This window comes from Rattus norvegicus, chromosome 12 (assembly GCF_036323735.1).
Source record: "Rattus norvegicus strain BN/NHsdMcwi chromosome 12, GRCr8, whole genome shotgun sequence".
Lineage (NCBI taxonomy): Eukaryota > Metazoa > Chordata > Mammalia > Rodentia > Muridae > Rattus > Rattus norvegicus.
The window spans coordinates 11,914,028-11,935,245 of record NC_086030.1 but is presented as its reverse complement, the minus strand read 5'-3'; the positions used below and the strand labels follow the sequence as shown (position 1 = coordinate 11,935,245).

General features: G+C 45.8%; 1 protein-coding gene and 1 long non-coding RNA gene across 5 annotated transcripts in view; both read left to right on the top strand.

Annotated features, from left to right (window-relative positions):
• Window positions 1-21,218, top strand: part of Mtus2 (microtubule associated scaffold protein 2) — a 373,086-nt gene that overhangs the window by 180,553 nt on the left and 171,315 nt on the right. The window lies entirely within an intron of this gene.
• Window positions 11,560-21,218, top strand: part of LOC134481259 (uncharacterized) — a 48,256-nt gene continuing 38,597 nt past the window's right edge. Inside the window, exon 1 of the long non-coding RNA XR_010056697.1 lies at window positions 11,560-19,462. This is a non-coding gene — a long non-coding RNA (uncharacterized LOC134481259). The remainder of the gene's footprint in view (window positions 19,463-21,218) is intronic.

The window sequence follows — 21,218 nt, the reverse complement described above, 5'->3', positions numbered from 1 at the left end:
ACGTACCACATTTTCTTTATTTATTCTTCTGTTAAAGAACGTCTAGATTGTTTCCAGTTTCTGGCTATTATTAATAATAACAAGCACAGGAGAGCAAGTGTCCTTGTGGTACAGTGGGGGCAACTTTTGGTTATGTGCCCAGGAGTGGTATAGCTGGGTCTTGAGGTAGAACTATTCCAAGTTTTCTGGGAAACCACCAACTTGGTTTCCAAAGTGGTTGTACAAGTTTACACTCCCACCAGCAATGGAGGAGCGATCCCCTCGTTCCACGTCCTCACCAACACGTGCTGCCGCTCGAACTTTTGACCTGAACCGTACTGATGGGTGGAAGATAGAATCTCAGGGTCATTTTGATTTGCATTTCCTTGATGGCTAAAGACATTGGACATTTAAGTGCTTCTCAGCCATTCAAGGCTCCTCTGTCGAAGAGACTCTGTTTAGATCTCTCTGTACCCCATTTTATAATTGGCTTATTTGGTTTTGTTGATGTCCAGTTTCTTGAGTTTCTTTTTTTAAATAAAATTCAGATATTAGTCCTCTATTGAATGTAGGGTTGGTGAAGATCTTTTCCCTTTCTGAGGATACAGTTTTGTCCTTTCAATGGTGTCCTTTGCCTTACAGAAGCCTTAGCTTCCTAAGATCAATTATTGATCTTAGAGCCTGAGCCATTGGTGTTCTGTTCGGGAAGTTGTCTCCTGTACCAATGCATTCCAAGCTGTTCTCTACTCTTCTGTCGGATTTAGTGTATGCTAAAGGTCTCTGATCCTCTCGGACTTGAGTTGTGTGTTATGGACACGGGTGTGTTTGCATCCCTTCACATGCAGACATCCAGTTAGTTCAGCAACATTTGTTGTTTTATTTTTCCATTGTGTACTTTTGGCTCCTTTGTCAAAGATCCAAGTGTCCATAGGTAATTGTGTTTGTGTCTGGGTCTTTGATTCCATTGAGCACGTTTTTATGACGAAATCCTACAGTTTTTATCACTATTGCTCTATGGTACAGCTTGAGATTAGGGATGGTGACTCCTCCAGAAGTTCTTCGATTGTACATGGTTGTTTCAGCTGTTCTGGATTGTTGTTGTTTTTCCACACCAAGTTGAGTATTGTCCTTTCAAGGTCTGTAAAGAGTTGTTTGGAATTTCGATGGGGATTGTACTGAATCTGTAGATTGATTTTGGTCAGATGGCCATTTTCACTATGTTCATCCTAGCTCTGCAAGAGCATGGGAGATCTTTTCCTCCCTCAATCTCTTTCTTCAAAGACTTGAAGTTCTTGTCATGCAGGTCTTTCATTTGCTTAGTTAGAGTTGTACCAAGATATTATTTGTGGCTATGGTGAAGGGCATTGCTTCCTTAATTTCTTTGAGCCCATTTATCATTTGTATACAGGAGGACTACTGCTTTTTTTTTTTTTGTAACATAATTTTGTATATAGCCACTTTGCTGAGCTGTAGGAATTCCCTGGTAGAATTTTTGGGGTCATTTATGTACACTATCATGTCATCCTGGAATAGTGATACTTACGTCTTCCTTCCCAGTTTGTATCCCCTTGATCTCCTTTAGCTGTCTTATTGCTCCAGCCAGAACTTCAAGTTGTATATTGAATAGATATGGAGAGAGTGGACAGCCTTGCTTGTCCTGGTTTTAGTGGAATTGCTTTAAGTTTCTCTCAGTTTAATTTGATGTCGGTCATTGGCTTGCTGTATATTGCCTTTATTGTGTTTAGGTATGTCCTCCTGGTCTCTCCAAGAATTTAATCATAAAGCAGTGTTGCATTTTGTCAAAGGATTTTTCAGCATCTAATGAGATGGTCACGTGGTTTTCTTTTTTCCTTTCAGTTCGTTTATATGGCGGATAACAGTGTTGGATTTTTATGTGTTAAACCATCTCCACTTTTCTGGGATGAAGCCTACTTGACCATGGTAGATGTTTTTTACGTGTTCTTGGATTAAGTTTGCGAGTATTTTATTGAGTATTTTTGCATCAATGTTTGTAAGGGAGATTAGTCTGACATTTTCTTTCTTGGTTGAGACTTTGTGTGGTTTAGGTCTCAGGATGACATTGGCCTCATAGAATGAGTTTAGCACTATTAATTCTGTTTCTACTTTTGTTGAATAATTTGAGTATTGGCATTATCTTTTCTTTGAAAGTCTGATAGAATTCTGCACTAAAACCATCTGGCCTCGGACTTTTTCGGTTGAGAGACTTAATGACTGCTCTATTTCCTTGAGGGTTAAGGTCTATTTAAGTTATTTACCTGATCTTGGTTTAACTTTGGTAAATGGCATCTATCAAGAAAATCATCCATTTCACTTAGGTTTTCCAATTTTGTGGAACACTAGAGTTTGAAGAAAGACCTGGTGATTTTTTTTTAAGTCCTCAGTGTCTGTAGTTAAGTCTCCATTTTCATTTCTGATTTTGTTAATTTGGAAAATGTCTCTTTGCCTTTTAGTTAGTTTAGATAAAGGTTTGTCTATTTTGTTGATTTTTCTGAAAGAATCAATTCTTGGTTTCATTGATTCTTTGTATTATTCTCTGTATTTCCAATTTATTGATTTCAGCCTTGAGTTTGATTACTTCCTACTGTTGTGTTTGCTTCTTTTTGTTCCAGAGCTTTCAGGAGTGCTGTTAAGTCACTAGTTTGAAAATTCACTAATTTCTTTATGAAAGCACTTAGTGCTATGAATCTTCCTCTTAGCACTGCTTTTACTATGTTCCATAAGTTTGGATATGTTATGCCTTCATTTTCATTGAATTTTAGAAAATCTTTCATTTCTTTATTTCTTCCTTGACCCAGTGATCACTGAGTAGGGAGTTATTCCATTTCCATGGGTTTGTAGGCTTTCTGTTGTTTCTGTCATTGAAGTCTAGCTTTAGTCCATGGTGGTATGATAAGATACAAAGGGTTATTTCAATTTTCTTGAGTTTGTTGAGACGTATTTTGTGTCCAAGTATATGACCTTTTTGAAGAAAAATTTGATGATTTTTAAATGCTTTAACCTACCATAAACCAGAGGTAGCAGGGAAGAAAGGATAACAGGGGCGAGGATGGGAGGAGTGGACCTGTTTAGAAAGTGTCTTAGTTAGGATTTTACTGGTGTGAACTGAACAGACACCATGACCAAGGCAACTCTTATAAAGGACAACATTTAATTGGGGCTGGCTTACAGTTCAGAGGTTCAGTCCATCATCATCAAGGTAGGAACATGGCAGCATCCAGGCAGGCATGGTGCAGGAGGAGCTGAGAGTTCTACATCTTCATCTGAAGGCTGCTAGCAGAATACTGACTTCCAGGAAACTAGGATGAGGGTCTTATAGCCCATGCCCACAGTGACACACTTGTCCTAACAGGGCCACACCTACTCCAACAGAGTCACACCCTCTAATAGTGCCACTCCCTGGGCAGAGAATATACAAACCATCACAGAAAGGTTCTTTAGAGCAACACCCATCTGCGTTGTCTGAAAATTGGCAGTTCATTTCACAGGTCAGCAGTGGCAGCTCGATCCACTCACAAACACTTCACTGATACACCAGCAGTCCGGTTCAATAGAGTCAGGTTAGCAACAGTGGTGACCCGACATAGCAAAGACAGCCAGGCCTCAGCCTCGGCACAAGTCAGCAGGAGGAACCAGGAAGAACACCAGAAGTTCTCGGCTGTGCCTCCCTCAAGGGAGCAAAGAGCAATAAAGATGTGAGACCCACAAGCATTGCACAGCTAGCTGTACCAGCAAGCCAAGCCCTGTCTCTGTCACTCCGTTGAGTCCTTTTTATACCCTCCAAACACCCCATGTCCTCCACAAGTCTTGCCTCAACATGGTTCTTGCCTCAGCACGTGAATCTAATCAGCCTGAGTCTGAGCAGTCCCCACAAATGGAGCTCAACTATACAATGAAAAGCAGACCAATACGTGCGTGTTGTTAGCACAGAGCCCTTCATCACGTGCCCTTTCGTGTGCTTGCTTTAGCGGAACATCCTTTCACCAGTGTCTGCTTCAGCTAAACAGTCCTTCACGAGTCTGCCTTAGTCTTTCACCTGTATCCACTTCAGGAAAACACTCCTTCACATGTTTGCCCCAGCAAAATACCATCCAACACAATTGACTCTCCAAAGAACTCTTAAGTTTTCACTTCAGAAAAGTTTTAAGGAAGAAGGGGTTCATTTTCAGTTACAGTTCAAGGGTACAACTCTACCGTGGCAAAGAAACCTTGGTAGTAGGAACCTACAAACATTGCACAGCTAGCTGTACCAGCAAGCCAAGCTCTGTCTCTGTCACTCCATTGAGTTACATTGCATCCATACTCACCGAAGAAGTCCAGAGGGATGAATGCTGGTACCCAGCTCACTTTATCCTTTATATTTGTTCTGAGATCCCAGCCTACAGAATGGAGCCGCCCATAGTGGGTGAGTCTTTTTATCTCAATTAACCCAATCTAGATAATTCCTCATAGGCATGCCAGAGGCTTATCTCCTAGGTGATTCTAAATCTTATGAAGTAGATCATATTAATTACCACATAAGTTTATAACTCAGAACTATCTAGAAAACCAAACACTCTAGGGTATGTATGAGTTTTTTTTAATGTGTTAGATGACACAATTATAGGCTAAGAAATCCTACCATTTCCCGTCAGTAGGCTGATGATGTGGTTTGAAGGCCTGAGAACTACAGAACCATTGCAGATGCTGGTCCAGTTCTGAATGCCCAAGAACCAGGATGGTCAATGTCTCGAGAAGGTAGAGCCCTTGTTCAAGTTATCGGATGAGAACTAATTTAACCTCCATCTCTTGTTTTCCCAAGGCCCTCAGAGGACTGGATGATGTCCGTCCACATGGGGTAGTTTTCCCATCTAGAAATCCTGATATTTATTTCTCCTAAAAACACCTTCCAAGAAATCTCCTGGCCTTCTCTGACCCAGCCAAGTTGATAAAATTAATCATATCCCTCAAGCAAAGAACTCTTATAAATCCATAAAAACACATATTGTTAAAAGCCAAGTACGTGGGGTTGGGGATTTAGCTCAGTGGTAGAGCGCTTGCCTAGCAAGCACAAGGCCCTGGGTTCGGTCCCCAGCTCTGAAAAAAAAAAAAAAAGAAAAAGAAAAGCCAAGTACGTGGTCCTCTTGCAACCCGGAAAATAGGGAGGCAAAGACCGGCCCCAGGACTTTCTGCTCAGCCTACAGTCTACTCAATGAGCTCCAGATCAGTGAGAGACCCTGCCTCAAAAAAGCAACATGGGTTTTTAAGGCATGACACCTGGAGTTTGCCTTTATCCTACACACACTTGTGTGTATGCACACACCAACTAGAGAAAGCACGTTCAGTAGATGGAATGGGTGAAGGAGATAAATGGGCATTTGTCACAAAAGTGAAGGCCATGCCCAAAAAACTTATAATATTTTTTTACCACTGTCATTGATGTGATAAAATATATTTGCCTGTGTTATTAAGTGGACAGAAGTGGGAGAGGATGGCGATCATGGAGTGTTGGTGACAGCACAGGAATCTATGCTGCCTTGTACGCACAGGTCAGAGTCACACACTGGTGCTGTGTTTAACTAAGAGCCTTCAGTAACACTTAAAAAGAAAACCCTTAAAACCATAAGTATCCCTTTTCTAAGAATTCTCATGTAATAAGTTTTCTTAGAAAAGATACACACACACACACACACACACACACACACACACACACACACACACACAGTGAAGTCCTTTTACATGGTCTATGGGTGCATAGTTTTCCTAAATGTTTATGGTTATTTAGTGGGGTGACTAGCATGGTAATGCACACCTTTAGTCCTGACCCTTGGGAGGCAGAGGCAGGCAGAATCTTGTGAGTTTGAGGCCAGCTTAGTCTGTAGACTAGATAATTATACTACTTTTCTTTCCTGTTAATGTATTTATGGGCGGCTTTAGGAAGTGTTCAGTGTCGACACTTTGAAAATACAAGTGACGTGAGAAATCCAAGGGTGGGAAATATATCACCTCTTCCTTAAAAAGCAAAGAATCAAAAGGAAAGCTAATTAACTCACAGTTCCGAGGAATTCGAGAAGGGCTTCAGTCTCCCTGTGAAGTGAGGGTACCCTGATTCCCTGGGGGACTCGTGGGCGTTCCGTTTCCTTCTATCCTCTGACTTCGAACCATTCTGGCCACAAAGATCAAAGCGAGGCAGAAATAATCTCAACAGCTTCTTGACAGAATTAAGAGACGAGAGACGACTGCCTAAAATCATTTCCAGGGCAGGGACACACGCGTGATCAGAAGAGCCTTCGATAAAAGCCGCCTTTGTTAAGTCACGTCACAGAAAATTGACAAGACACAGGCGGGACATCGGGGCACTTCTCCCAATTTCTGTTTCTGATAAGCATTAAAAAAAATGTACTATTGTGATTTTTATCTAGGGGACGGTGGCAAAATTTGATATAGTTTAAAAGGCGTGCCGCCCTTAACTGAGCATTCTTTTTCCTGAGGTATTTATCCTGTGCCTGTATCTCACGTCCTCACCATTAACAGTTCAGAGGTATTCACTGCAGACGAGTGCAATATCCCCAGTGATCCACAGCACTGGTAAATATGGACGAAGGAAAAAGAGTTCCTCGCCAGTGATGTAAAACATGTCTTGGAAAGCCAGCTCCACTGTTCCCTTCTTCCTTTGTTGTTACACATGTGAAAACAGAGGCAGGGGAGGTTGGTCTGCATCTGTCAGCTGCCTCGTTATCTCTGCAGGGGCACAGCAGCAGCTGGCACCAGGACTGCTTGGGGACAGAAGTGTGAGAGGGGAGCAAAGGATGCTTGCCCTTCAGAACGGTTTCCTCAGCCAAGATGGACACTGCGTCTTCAGAATTAACGCCGAAGCCAACCCTTGTTTCTTTTTCTGTTTTGAGTTGGGATGCATGTTAAAGCTACTTCGAGAACTGGCCTGTCAGGTGCCAGGGACTTTCAGGCCTTGTTCCCTGAGACCCTCAGTCATACTTGTCCCCTGGATCTCCCCCAAGCTGCAGCCTGAATCAAAACGGGTATCCTTTAGGGCTTCAAAGAGCCTGGCCAGTTCGACATTTTGCTATCTTCCTATATTTCTTGAGGATATTATTTCAGGGATCATAAAATGCCCTATAATTTGTATTCTTACTCTTTTTTTTTTTTTCGAAGCTGGGGACTGAACCCGGGGCCTTACGCTTATAATTTGTATTCTTTTTTTTTTTTTTTTTTGGTTCTTTTTTTCGGAGCTGCGGACCGAACCCAGGGCCTTGCACTTCCTAGGTAAGCGCTCTACCACTGAGCTAAATCCCCAGCCCCAATTTGTATTCTTTTTAAGAGATGGCACAGGTGTTTTACGGGCCACCCATAAGGAATGACTGATTTATCCCTAAGGAAACCAACCGAGCACAGACTTGATAGACATCGTCAGGTGTGGATTTCTGAAAATGTCTTCTCATGACTCTCACGTTTAAAAAAAAACAAAAAAACCCAGAAGCAAAACCTGTCCAAAAACTGTGGCGATCCGAGTACTTTTCCTTGTCACTGGATGTTTGAGTGCCGAGAGAAGGGTGGATCTAGAAGACAGGAATCCAGCAGGAAAGAGATTATACTTATTTGATTAAAGACGACTTTATGAGGCTGGAGAGATGACTCGGCAGGTCAAACATTCGAGGATCAGAGTTCAGATCCCCAGAACTACGGAAAAGCCAGGCGGGCATCATGGTTCTACTGTAATCTCAGTACGAGAGGCGAAGATGGTACCACGAGGAAGCCGGCTACGCAGCCGGAACAAGGGCTCTGGGTGTAGTGAGAAACACTGCCTTTACGTCTAACGTAGAGGGCAGTAGAGGGACACATGACTTCAACCTGGGGCCTCTACACTCATGAGCATGCATCCACACATGTATGCCCACATGTGTGAACGAACACACACACACAAAGCAGCAACATCTACAAGACTTTATTCTATAAAATTAATCATATATAAAGAATTGAGAATACACTCAGCTCCCTATATCCATGAATTCTACACAAGAGTCAGCTATCCATAAGTCAAGGATTCTCGAGAAAACAATGTCCGTCCTGAACATGAACAGCCTCCCTCTTCTCACCATTATCCTAGCCTGAAACAGTGACAGACACGGCACTTATAGAGCCTCGGGCTTGCACATCATCTACAAGGGTAGGATGTACGTGTTCTGTGCAGAAACCACACAGGTGTGTGGGAGACCCGGGCAAGCATAGATCTGGCATCTTTAGGAGTCTTAAGTTAAGTGCTGTACAAGAAAGAGCATTTCAATCAAACCCTGGGTGTGGAAGGAACACTGACAGGGCTTAGACACAAATTTCAGTCTCGTTTTCCAAACCTTGTGCTCCACTGTGTGTTGAGAATAAAGGGGTGTGCTTGAGCCTCCGTCTAGGCTAAAGGCGAGGCACAAATGGGAGTGCGCATTAAACATCTAGACCCTGCGAAGATCTGTTATCGATGTCATGGGCAGCCCCTGCCTTGTGCTCGTGTCTCTCTTGAGTGGGAGCTGGGTTTGCCGGAGAGCAGCTGCCATGTTATGGAGTGGGTAAAGGACCACAGCCTCTGTGTGTTAGAGAATGGAGGTCTTGAGCTGATGGAGATAGTGGGGATTTCCACTGGGGATTAGACATTAATTATCATCCTAGTTACCCGTGGCTGTCTCACCAGCCAAATCCATAATACCCACAATAGTGTTCACCAGACCCTGCATTGGTGTCGTTCTGCGAAGAGCTGGGCTACCCTCGTTTCCTTCTCCTCAGGGGCCTCTGTTAAAACAGGGCTGTCTCATTGGCTGCATGGATTAACCCCACAAGTGAGTTCCTAGTCTCCAAAGGAGAGGGAGCGGTGAGTGGGTCAGAAGCAGGGCCCCAGACGGAATTGTTTGGTTATCTCTCAGAGCTTTGAGTAGGAGTCGAAATTTCTACCCACTGAGTGGTCAGAAATGGAGGAAGGGAACAAAACTGACCAAAACAAGCTTATGCCCCTACTCCGATGGTTCTTGCCTTCCTCCTTTAAACTCTGTCAAAGGGCTTTATCATGGAGGATAGATTAAAAAAAAAATAGCAAGTTTGGGATTGGAGAGATGACTCAGTGGTTAAGAGAATCGGTTGCTTTTCCAGAAGTTCACCCACATGGTTGTTCACAACCACCTCTAGCTGCGGGTCCTGGAGCCCCAGTGCCCTCTTCTGGTGAGTACATTAGTTCATTAAAATACCACAGAGGCTTTATAAAGAAATGTTAACAAGACTTAGAGGCCGTAGGATGGGCCTTGTTAACCACCGGGTCCCTGGTGCCCTTGCATGCCTGCGGAGCACACGGTAACACATGTCCCCTATAATTGTGAGATTTGCCCAAGTGATAGGCATCACGTTCAGCCTCTAGAGTAGCTGCCTTGGTTTAAACCCAGTAACTAGCGCCTCGAGTAGTTTGTAATTCAGCTCGAACACATAGGGTTGCCAAGCAACGCGCTCGACTGCTGTCAACAGAAGCAAGCCTAATGTTAACTTTGTGTCTCCTTAAAGCCGAAGAAGAAGAAATATTGACTCTCGGTGTTTCTCTCCTCCACACTGTAGTGAATCACACCCAGCCTTTGTCAAGAACGTACCGTGCCGCTTCTACAAGAACAAACTTTCCTACGCAGACTCATGTTTGCTCCCTTCTGCCAAAGCACGTGGAGTCCTCCAGGACGCCAGAGGCATCACGTGTGTGGCTGCTTCTGGAGTCACACCACGGCTAACAGCCTCACGTGCAGAGTCCTGAACTGATTCAGTAAAAGAAAGCTAATCAATGTAAACACTGCTCGATTGTGAGCTTTTAAAAAAATCTGGGGTTGGGGATTTAGCTCAGTGGTAGAGCACTTGCCTAGCAAGCGCAAGGCCCTGGGTTTGGTCCCCAGCTCCGAAAAAAAGAAAAGAAAAAAAAAATCTAAAGGGCTTCTGTGAAACCAGTTAGATTATACATTGTATTTTCTGCAAAGGCCAACCCTCCTGATTTTTCTTTTCTTTCTTTCTTTTTTCTTTCTTTCTTTCTTTTTTTTTTTTTTTTTTTTTTTGCAGCCCTGGATGGCCTGACCCTTTCTGTGTAAACCAGGTTGGTTTCACGCCTTCCTGAGATCAGCCTGCCTCTGCCCCTGCTTCCTAAGTGCCTGGCCGTGTTTTTCATTTGAAACAGTCCCTTCAAGTCTGTGATTCCCCATAAATAAAGCCAGTGAGCAGCATTCAAAACTCAAAGACGTCAACTATACCTCAGTCTGTTTCCCAGTGCTGCTAACACAATTCCACGGATTGGGCTCTTTGACAAGAGAAAGGGCTTGCGGTTCCGGTGATCTAGAGGATGCTGAAGGTCTTCTTGACGGCTGAGTCTTGAGACCTGGAAAAGAGTCTCGTGGCCAGAGACAGGAAGCAAAAGGAACCATGGGAACTAACCAAGCTGAGGATGATCACAGACCCGCTCACAAGACAACCAGTTAGCCTAGGAATCAACAAATCGCAAGGGTGGGTTTGTCTGTTAATCCGGATGCGATTCACCCACCTTTTAAAGGTCTTACCTGGTCTCCCCTCTTTCTGTGTTGTCCCGGGGATTAAGTTCCAATGTGAGTCTCCCTGCGGATAAACTGCAGCAGAGCGCACTGCTGGTGAAGAGAAACGTCAGCCTCCATGGCCAAGCCATCGTTACTGACTTTACACAGGATGCCAGTGAGAAGTCAGATTGTTTTTTTTCTTTCTTTCTTTCTTTCTTTCTTTCTTTCTTTCTTTCTTTCTTTCTTTCCTTCCTTCCTTCCTTCCTTCCTTCCTTCCTTCCTTCCTTCCTTCCTTCCTTTCTTTCTTTCTTTCTTTCTTTCAATGTTATTTCTGACTGACCCAGGGTGACTGCTCCTTTGTGGTGAGCTACTGTGACTTGCGATGGTGGGCAGCATATTCCTGACAAAGCGTCCGTCACTCAGTGGACTGTGCAGACGTGAGAACGCACAGGCTCCAAGGAACTATGCGGATGCCCGCCCCACACTGATCTATCTCAGTTCCTTGCCTCTGGGGTGCCCAGAAACGCCAGTCCCACCAAACAGCTCACACCAGTAATCACAGGGCCCACCTTTGTGCCTCTGACTGTTCTTTCTCCGTGTGACCTGTGACCTCTCTTGCCCCATACCCGTGTCTTTGCCGGCTTCCATCGGCCCCTGAGTTCTTACTCTACTTTCCACCTCTCCCTCCATGCTTCCCCCTGACCCCTGTAAACTCTTCCTTTCCCGTTTCTGCCCCAAACTAAATAACTTCCTTCCCCAGGGCTGCTGATTCTCTGCTGCTTCACAGGGACAACTTTGAAGCTGTTTAGCCTGGGGCAATGGCTTCCTTGCGTGGCAGTTCTCCGTGAGCAGGTGCTGTCAGTGGTTCCTATGTCCCAGGGTGATGGCGGGATTACAAGGCATCACATGGACACTGCACACTGCAGTGACTCCTCTTGGCCAACACTCTCAGCCAGGGGCAGAGTCAGAACCCACCCCCCACCCCCATCCCCACCCCCCACCCCCACCCCCACCCCCCACGCAGTGGCACCCTCATGCCTCAGCCTCTGGTGCCATCCTGGGTTCCTTGCCTCTGAAACTCACCTGCTTCCTCCTGCTGTGCTGAATGCGGGCTGTGTCCCCTTAGGCCTTTGTAGTGCTTGCTCTAGGAAGCAACCTCTCATGCCAAATACCCCCTAACAGACAAGCTGCTCCTTACCAACCCGGCAGACAGAAACCTCCCACACATCACCTTGCTTTTGGCCTCTTGTTCTGGTCATGAAGGGTGACCATTGCCCTCCCCAGGCCCCGAGCTCACAGCCCTCGGAGAATGAGTGGGTGCTGTGGCTAGGGTTACCTTGCTGTGATGAAACACTGTGACCAAAGGCAACTTGGAGGGCGAGGGGTTATTTAATTTGTGGTTCCATCGAACAGTTCATCATCAAAAGCAGTCAGGGCAGGATCCTGGAGGCAGGAGCTGAAGCAGAGACCATGGAGGGGTGCTGCTTCCTGGCTTGGTCCTCATGGCTTGCTCAGCCTGCTTTCTTGCAGGATTCAGAACCACCAGCCGGGAACTGACACCACACACAGTGGGCTGGGCCCTCCACCATCAATCACTAACTAAGAAAGTGCCTTACAGTAGGATCATATGCAGGCACTTCCTCAATTGAGGTCCCCTCGTTTTAGTTAACTCCAGCTGATTGACGTAAAACCAGCCAGCCCAGTTGGTCAATTACAGATTAATCGTCTTCTGATGTCAAAAATTTCAAGTCCAAAAGTCTTAAAGGTTTTGAGTACCAACATGAGGCTGTGATGGGAAAATTCCACACCTTACATCATGTGATAGGCTACACTGTGCAGTTGCACTAAAAGGCTGTGAAAAAGGCGTAGGCGTAAAACAGTTAAATTATGACTTGGGTCATGCCCCCCCCCCCAATATCTCATCCTATGATCTAATTTACTTTCTATTGCTGTGATAAACACCATGACCAAAACCCAGTTAGGAGAGGAAAGGATTCATTCCCTTTTACGGGGTTACGGTCTATTGCTGAGGGAACTCAAGACAGGGACCTGAAGGAGGAAACCACAAAGGAATGCTGCTTACTGGCTTGCTGGGCTACCTTTCTTATTCTTCCACAGTCCAGGCCCACCTGCCTAGGGATGGTGCCGCCCACAGTGGGCTGGATCCTTTGACATCAATTAGCAACTGAGAAAATGCCACATCAATATATCCATAGATCCCTCTGAGGGAGGCAGTTCCTCAGTTGAGGTTTCCCATTCCCAGATGCGTCAAGTTGGCAACAGAACCTGATTATATTATACATGTGCAGACATTCCAACTCTGACAGGCTCTGAAACACGTGGCACTTCTTCTGCCCCGAAGCATTTTTAGACCAAGGCTGCTGGGCCTGTGATTGAGGTCATGAGTTGTCCTTTTCAATTTGCTGCAGCCCCGTTTGGGGTTTGAGCTCTTCGGTTTGCCTGCGTGTGACACATTTGAATGAGAACAGTTTATAAACAGCTGCTGAGAGCTGGGAGATGTTTTCCCCCTTAGTTCATGCTTCGCTGGGATTTTTCTTTTTCTATAATAGGATTCTTTGAGAGCTCTGGCACAAGGTTTGTTTTGAAACCCAGCAGAAGCCAGATCTGCTCCTGGAGATGCTGGGGAAGATTAGTGATGTCTTTTCTCTGTGCTCCAGATTATTTCCTTGTGCTAGCAGGCAGCGTTTCTGACTCCCATTTGGAAGCTGCATCGCTTTGATTATGGTTCCTACTGTTTCTCAGTTGGTCCAGCTGCCAAACGCAAGCCTGACCTCTGCCTTTCCTCCCACCATGACTGGCTGCCATGATCCAGAACCTTCTTTAGACATAGAGAACATCAAGAAAGACCCTATTTTTAGACCTGACATTGTAAGTCTGTGAGGCCATCAGAACTGGCTGGCTCCCTTTCTCTATGATAGCATGTGTTTTGTCCAAGTTGGGACATGCTGAACTTAGAAATTCAGATGTTTCGTTTCTTTGTTTGGATCTGGAGACATTTGTAGAAACTAAACACAGCATTTGGGTTGGGACGGATCACAGAGTGGGCTTTCAACCATCTTGTTCCCTCCCTGGCCCGAAGAGAGAAGGGCTCAGTGCCATGAAGATTTAGAGGGCTGAGCTTCATGGGGGTCAATAGGGCTTGAGGGGCTGTCCCCAGTGCTGTATTCAACAAGGAGCAGATGAGCCCTAGCTAGATGGAGAGAGAGGCAAAGGGGGCTCCAGGGGATGTGTGTGGCTGAATTTTGAACTTAACTCATTGAATAGAAAGCTCAGCTGCGTGATCTGCCTCCAGCACTAAGTGAGTCATACCATGCAAGATGGCAGATTGACATGATGGGATTCTCCTCTGAACTTTCTTTCTGTCAAATGGACGACTGATTTATTCAAAAGACATTCAAAGTCTGGGGAAAAGCTAGGCAATAAACCATGTTCTCTCCTTCGGACCACAGCGTAGGCTGGCTCTGACGTTGTGGGGAAGATGTTGATACAGACAGTGTGGTCATAAATCTCAGCTGTCGTTCGAGGGCTCGTATTTCCCCCCTGTTAGTTTTTTACTGTATAAAATGGGAGCAAAAATTCCATCCTCTTTCCATGAATAGTGATTTTGAGAATTGTCTTCAGCAGTTGTTTATTGGACATATTCTGTCCGCCCCCTAGCTTTTGCAGTGCTGTAAATACAAATCTGGAAAAACTTTGTGTTAATTCGATCTTTATCACTATGGTAAACACCATGACCCAAAGCAACTTAGGGAGGAAAGGCTCATTTGTCGTGGGGCTTACAGTCCATCGTTGAGGGAAGCCAAGGCACAAATAGAGCTAGGAGCCATGGAGGGATGCTGCTTGCTGGCTTGCTCCCTGTGGCTTGCTTAGTTTTCTTTCTGATAGAACCCAGGACCACCTGCCCAAGGGGGAGGGGGGCATGCACAGTGGGCGGGGCCCTCTCACAGCAATCATCAATCGAGAAAACACCCTACGGATTTGCTTAGAAGCCAATCCGACGAAGGCAGTCCCTCCATTGAGGTTCTCTCTTCCCAGGTGATGCCCGCTGGTAATGAGTTGACAAAAACTAACAGGTACGGATCTGACCCATACTTTCCAACAGCTTTAGCCCGGCAGAGAGATCAAGATCAAGTCTGTTGTTTATAGGATGTTTCAGTCGGAGTGGTTCCGGAGTGAGTGACAGAGAAAAGGTGCCATGGGATTTCAGAGATGGTGCGATGAGAAAACAAACCAGAAAGGAGGAGTTAGAGGTCACGGGTGGGGTGGGAAGCAACGTGAAACCAAGGTACTTAAAACTGAGCGATTATGGGGTTGGAGATTTAGCTCAGTGGTAGAGCGCTTGCCTAGCAAGCGCAAGGCCCTGGGTTCGGTCCCCAGCTCTGAAAAAAAGAAAAAAAAACTGAGCGATTATTAAACATATTCACTAATTAAATGAGAAACAAAAGGGAGGGGAAACCCTCATCTTTGACACCTTATATTCTATATCAAAAGGTGATGTTAGTCTGAAAGAGGATCGCAGATGATAAAGCAAAGAAATGGCTTTAAAAAACAAAAGCTGCCCTAAACACGGAGCCTGGCAGAACATTTCCTTGGGTTTTTCTAAATGTGGCAAGCACAGTTTTCACAGAGCGAAGGACACTGTGCACTTTCAATAGCTTATAAATATTTAGTGCCGAGATTACTCACAAACCAGGGATTGCTGGGGAGGCATTTTCCCCTGGCAGTCGGTCTTTTTCTTTCTTTTTTTTTTTTTTTTTTTCCTTTCCTCTCCATCCTGAGACATTAAGACTTAGAAAGGACCAACTGTCATTTAGCTGTGGTATTTGGGAGAACTGTTACCCCGTGTTTCTGTCACTGGGCCAGGACTTGAGTCTCAGGGGAATAATTCTCTAGTTTTCTTTTACAGCTAGAGTTACGAAATAGCCAACTGGGCCTCCACATGGCGGGTTCCCCTGGGGAGAACCTGGAGAGCCATCTTCCCCCTTGGAATCATCTCTCAGTAAACCTACCCTGTCTTCTGCACAGCGTCATGGGTTATTGTATTAGGGGGTGGAATGTGGTCGCAATGAGAGGATGTCAGCTGATGATGGGGGCGATATCGGGCTCCTGGAAGCTAGCTGGGTGAGACTTTACTGTGAAGCGCTGTTCTTTGCTGGCTTGGTGGAACAGAGCACTGCCTCTCAGAAGGAGCCGGGTGTGGTGGTCCGTGGGAGAGGAGCAGAGCTGTGTCTCCCTAAGGTCAGAACAGCGAAAGCCTGTTTGATTTTTATGCTTCTGCTGCCGTGGTGGGGGAAATGGTGCTGAGAGTGGTTTTGAAGAGCGTGGGCCCTGAGCTTTGCTTGGTGCAAATTGAAGAACCAGGTTAGGATTGGGTTGTCCGGTAACGCTGAAGACCCCGGATGGAGTGAGTCCGGAAGTGACAAGGATTTGGCTGTTTTCTCAGTGCCCTTATTGGAGGATTGGGACTGGATTGTGAGGAACTCCTAGCTTTCCAAATGTCTTTGAGTGACTGTGATTGACAGACAGCTGACACCTCCTTTCCGGGACGGAGCTGCGGTTTTCCTTTTCAGTAATAGGTTGCTGTCAAGATCGTCCAAAGCTGAGTGTGTTTGAAGCAAATCAAAAGACCTTCGCTCCACTTCTGCTTCTTGACTGGAGTCAGGCCTGCCTTTATTCACCCGACCCTCGCACTGAGGTTCGTCCAGAAGCCATGCTTCCCAGTCTCATCTTTGGTCCCTTGTTCACTCTTTGCTACTATTCCAGGCTTACTGCTCCCTGAGGCCCGGAGTGCTGGTCCCCAGATCTGCGGTGGCCACCCGTCCAGCAGTGCCCACATCTCACCTGCCCCATGTGACCTTCTGTGCTGACCCACACCAGTGATAGCCTGCCCTCCTCCCCTCCAATCAGCCCCACCAGACCACCAGACACACACCCAGGAAGCTTGCGCAGCGCCTTGTAGTACCATGAGCTCAAGCCAGCGTGGAGGAAGCTTCCGGCCTGATTTCTCTGGTGTCTTACAATTAAAACATGCGCGGCTGTCTTCTGCTCTAGAGCCTTATTATCCAATTGTGGCAAATGACCAACAGCAGTGGTAGCACCCTGTGATGGTTTGGGGACTCAGGTTCCCTTAGCCAGTAACTTGTAGGAAGGAAGCTCTTCCTTAGAGCTGGGGTTTGTGTGTGCTAACTGCATGGATTCTAGGAGCATCATTTTCCACCTCGACGCGCGCTCTGGGTGTTTAAGTTCCTTGACTTGGGGTTTTGGTGTATAGAGACCCAGGCTGCCTTCAACACTCCTTTTATACTTTTGATGGCATCATACTGTGTACAGTGCACAGTGATCACATCCACTCCTCAGTCCCCTCACCCACCTCCAAGTCCTGCAGACCTTCATCCCAGTTCATCCCTCTCCCCCACCCTCTCCCTCTCCACTTCTTCCTTAGCCCCAAGCTCAAAATCACAGCCTATGGCTCTGTGATCACAATGATCATATTGGGTGTCAATAAAGTGACCTTTCCTCCCCCACCCTGCTATTTGAATAGAATTTGCATATAATTTGCATAGAACGTCTTTTCCTGTTTTTTTTCACTTTCAGCCTGTGTTTGGATCTGAAGTAACTATCGCTTTTGTAGAGGGCATGAGTGTGGCCCCTGATGTTGATTCTTCCTTTGCTGTTCTCTATGTCTCTGTTGTGACTGGAGAATTTGATTCATTTACATTTATGGTAATTACCCACAAGGAGGGTCATCTCCCAGTGTGCTGTTTGCTTTCTGTATGTCCTATATTTCCTACATTATTGTAATTTCCTTTATATAAATTATTTTTGTAGTGAAATGTCTTAACTCCTATTCTCTCTCTCTCCATATATATATATATATATATACATATACATATACATATATATAATAGCTATTTCATTATTTCATTGTGGTTACCATGGGGATTACATTAATACTCTAAAGATTTAGTTAGAGGGGCTGGAGAGATGGCACTGGCTGCTCTTCCAGAGGACCCAGGTTCATTTCCCAGGACATAACAGCTTATAACTGCCTATAACTCCAGTTTCAGAGGGTCCAACACCTCCATATATGCAGGCAAATCACCAATGCACATGAAATAAAAATGAATATAATGTTAAGAAAACCAAACAAAAACAAAACTCCCTAGCCTTTAACTTGAATTTATAGCAGTTTAATGGCACACTAAGACTCTGTTTCCTCACCATGTCTGTCTCACCAAGATCTCGTTTTTTGAACATCGTGTGTTCTGATATACACGCCACTAATTTCAATGCCTTAATCTCTTAAATTATGTAGAAAAAGCATTGAGGTACAAGCCAATCTACAATAATATCAAGTTTTAGTCTAATAATGTTTTGGGCTTCTGAGACAGAATCTTTCTATGTAGCCCTGACTGGTCTGCAACTTGCTATGTAGACAAGGGTGGCTTTGAACTCACAGAGAGCCACCTGCCTTTGCCCCCACCCCCACTCCCAGTGCCGAGATTAAAAGCAGGAGCCTCCAGACCCAGCCATGCTGATTGTATTTTAATGTGGTTAGGACTCTTCAGTCTTGCAGGACACAGAAGCTGGGGCTGACGGCATTGGCACCGAAGAACTGGCTTTTGCAGAATATACCCATGCACATATTCTGTTTTGCAGAGTATACCCATGCGCATATTCTGCTGAGGTCTTTAATCCTTCCCACAGTTTCCAGTTGCTATCTGGTGTCCTTTTGCTCCATTCCACAGGACACTCCTTTACACCAGGACAAGTCTGGTGCTGAGAAATCCGCTAATCTAGAAAGATCCGAATTTGTCTCTTACTTCTGTGGGGCAGTCTTGCCAAATACAGAATGGCGATATCAAGAAGGATCTATTTGGGGCTCGTTTCCTTGCACACGGCTTGCAGCCTTCAGAGCAATGGGTTGAAGACTCCCCCAGGCTGCTGACCCCCTGGATGGCTTTGGATCCAACTGGGCCGCTGAAAGATCAAGTCATGACTAGAGGGCGGGGATTTTTTCAGCCCCGCCCCCTAACCTCCGAGGACCCTCAGAGTAGGCAATGGAGCACCACTTGCCTGGGTCCATAACTCATGCATCTTCTTGTCTGTGTCCCTTGTGAATTCCTCTATACTAATGGGCATGCATCAAGAAAGCATCTGAGCCACCCAGCCTAAGCTGCTCTTGTAAGTTAGTTGAATCTACAAGTATATCTTGGGGAACCTCTGATTCATAGGTGATCGTTGAAAAATATGGGTGACAATCTAATACTGTTAGAGCATGTCAAACCTGGTTCTATCTCCCTCCTACCCCCGCCCCCAAGGTTGTACCCCCACCCCACTCCCATTTCAGGGCCCGTTAAAGCTGAACGGTTAGCATTAAGTAGAAGGACCCTGTACTCCACTGCCTCATCTGTAGCTGTCTATTGGGTAGACACAACCCGTGTGGTTCCAGTGCCAGATGCCCCGCTGCTGTGAGTTCCTGAACGCCATGACCACACCATGCTTTAAAGATCGAACTCTGCAGCCCTTCTTGCCTTCATCCATCTCTTGCATTCTTGCCCGCCCCCCTCTTTCCGCCATGTTTTTTCTGAGTCCTAAAGGGTGGTATCGATGTCCCGTCAAGGGCTGAGCTGAGCCCTGAGCCATCCTTCCAGCTCGGCACTGTGTGGCCGTGGTTCTTTGAACTCCCTGCTACTCACTGCAAAGAAAGGTTTCACTGATTGATGTAGAGAGAATCTCTCAAGAGCATCACCCGTCAATAAAAAGGCCGCTGGCCAATGAGCTGAGGCAGGAAGTAGGAGGTGGGACACTGGCAGGAAGAGAGGATTCTGGGAAATAGTGAGAAAATAAAGGGGATTCCAGTGAGACCCTGGGAGATGCTGAGAAGACACTAGGAGGAAGCAGGCCAGGACTGAGAGGTAACCAACCACGTGGTAGACACAGAATAGTTTCAATGGGTTAAATAAGTTTTAAGCTAGTCAGAGAATGAGTCAGAGCTTTTGGCCAAAGCATTTATTAATAAATAATTAGTCTCAGAGTTATCATTTTGGGAACAGGGACTGGGAAGGAAAAAGAACTTTTTTTTTTTTTTTTTTTAACAGACTAAGGCCGAGAGGAGTGCTGTCTGTGGTATTAACACAGACACGCACCATACTGTATCAATTTAGCTAAAGAGCGGTATTGTTTCTCCTGGAGCCAAAGACCTCCTTGGCCTTGGGACTTATTCTAATGGATTTCCAGTACTAGACATGGTAACGTCTTGTTGAGCACAACTGCCTTCCTCACGGCGGCCAGAAAGCCAGGACGGAGTGAGGAGAGGACTGGAAACAGGATGTAGTCTTTAAGGACTCCTTCTAGTTGGACTTTATCTCCTAAGAGTGCCACCGCCCTCCAGTCATCCCCTCAGCTGGTACCCAGCCTCTTAACCCATGGCCTTTGGGGGAACACATCGTGGTTGTCATAGCAAGAAGCTTAGATGTAAAGTCCTTGCAGTGTGCTGGAGCAGAAGGGAGGGAGTGTGTTCTTACACAGGGTAGCCAGGGCCAGGATAGCACTAAGTAGACAGCATCCCAGAAGCACAGGAGAAAGTGTGAGGGTGGGAGAGGGGGCCTGTTGTAAGACCCCATAGTGGCCTTACCTCAGGAGCGCAACCCACAGAGCCCAGATTGATAAAGTGACCGCTGGCAATAGCATGAGGGTATAAGGTTTTTAATCCACATACGTAGAGTTGCTCGTCCACACAGGGAGAGGCAGCCCCGAACTCAAAAAGCACACAACTTTTATTCGCTATAGAGGGCAGACTTTAGCAACAGGGTTAGCTGGCTCATTCTCATTGGTGGTACACAGGACAAAGGATCTGGTCAGGTATTGACTGGCCTGCTCAAGGGGCTGTTCTTGGCTCAGTTGGTCACTTTCCTCATCCAGTCCTACACCTGACCTTGGTGAATCCCTGGGAAAGGGCTAAGTTGGCACATCCCTTAGAGGGGTGGGTGAACTAGGAGGTTGGGCAGGGTCAGGATGACACCCTGTGGTTGTTCTCAGGATTTACCACAGGGAGGGGTAGGGGAGTCTTTCTAAGGACAGATTTTTTGTTTTGTCTTAACTTTAGCTCGGTCAGAATAGCCTGGTCTTCTGACTCAGTATCTTGATCACCAAAACTTTATCGTATCACTGGGCATCCTGACATCAGATGTATCTCTCAGAAAGGTCACAAGTTTGTCATAGGCGTCCTGACCACCAGATGTATTTCTCAAAACCTTGTTCTTATAACTTTGTTTTTCACATCTATAATACTTTATTTCTTCAGTCCAAGACAATTTCTCAAGGCTATATGGGAGATGCCCATACAGGCAGGGATGCTTGCCTGTTAATGTATGTTGGGATCCGATCTCTACTCCTTAGCCAGTGAGTCATCTTTGCAGCGTTCTCTAACTCCTGTGTTAGCCCATCAGGAGCGAGATCAAGCTGCCAGCTCAGGGCTATTATATTTTCCTGGGCATGAGGTGGTGGAGGCCGACGCCTAACTATTGTGTAGACATGTCGCTAGACGCAGTGCAATGGAAGACGTATGAAACTATGGGAAATGCTAAGGCAGGTGACAGGCCTACCTCCTTTTTTCTAAATGCAGCACCCTGTATCTCTCCAGCGATACATGCTACAGCATATAACTTGCAG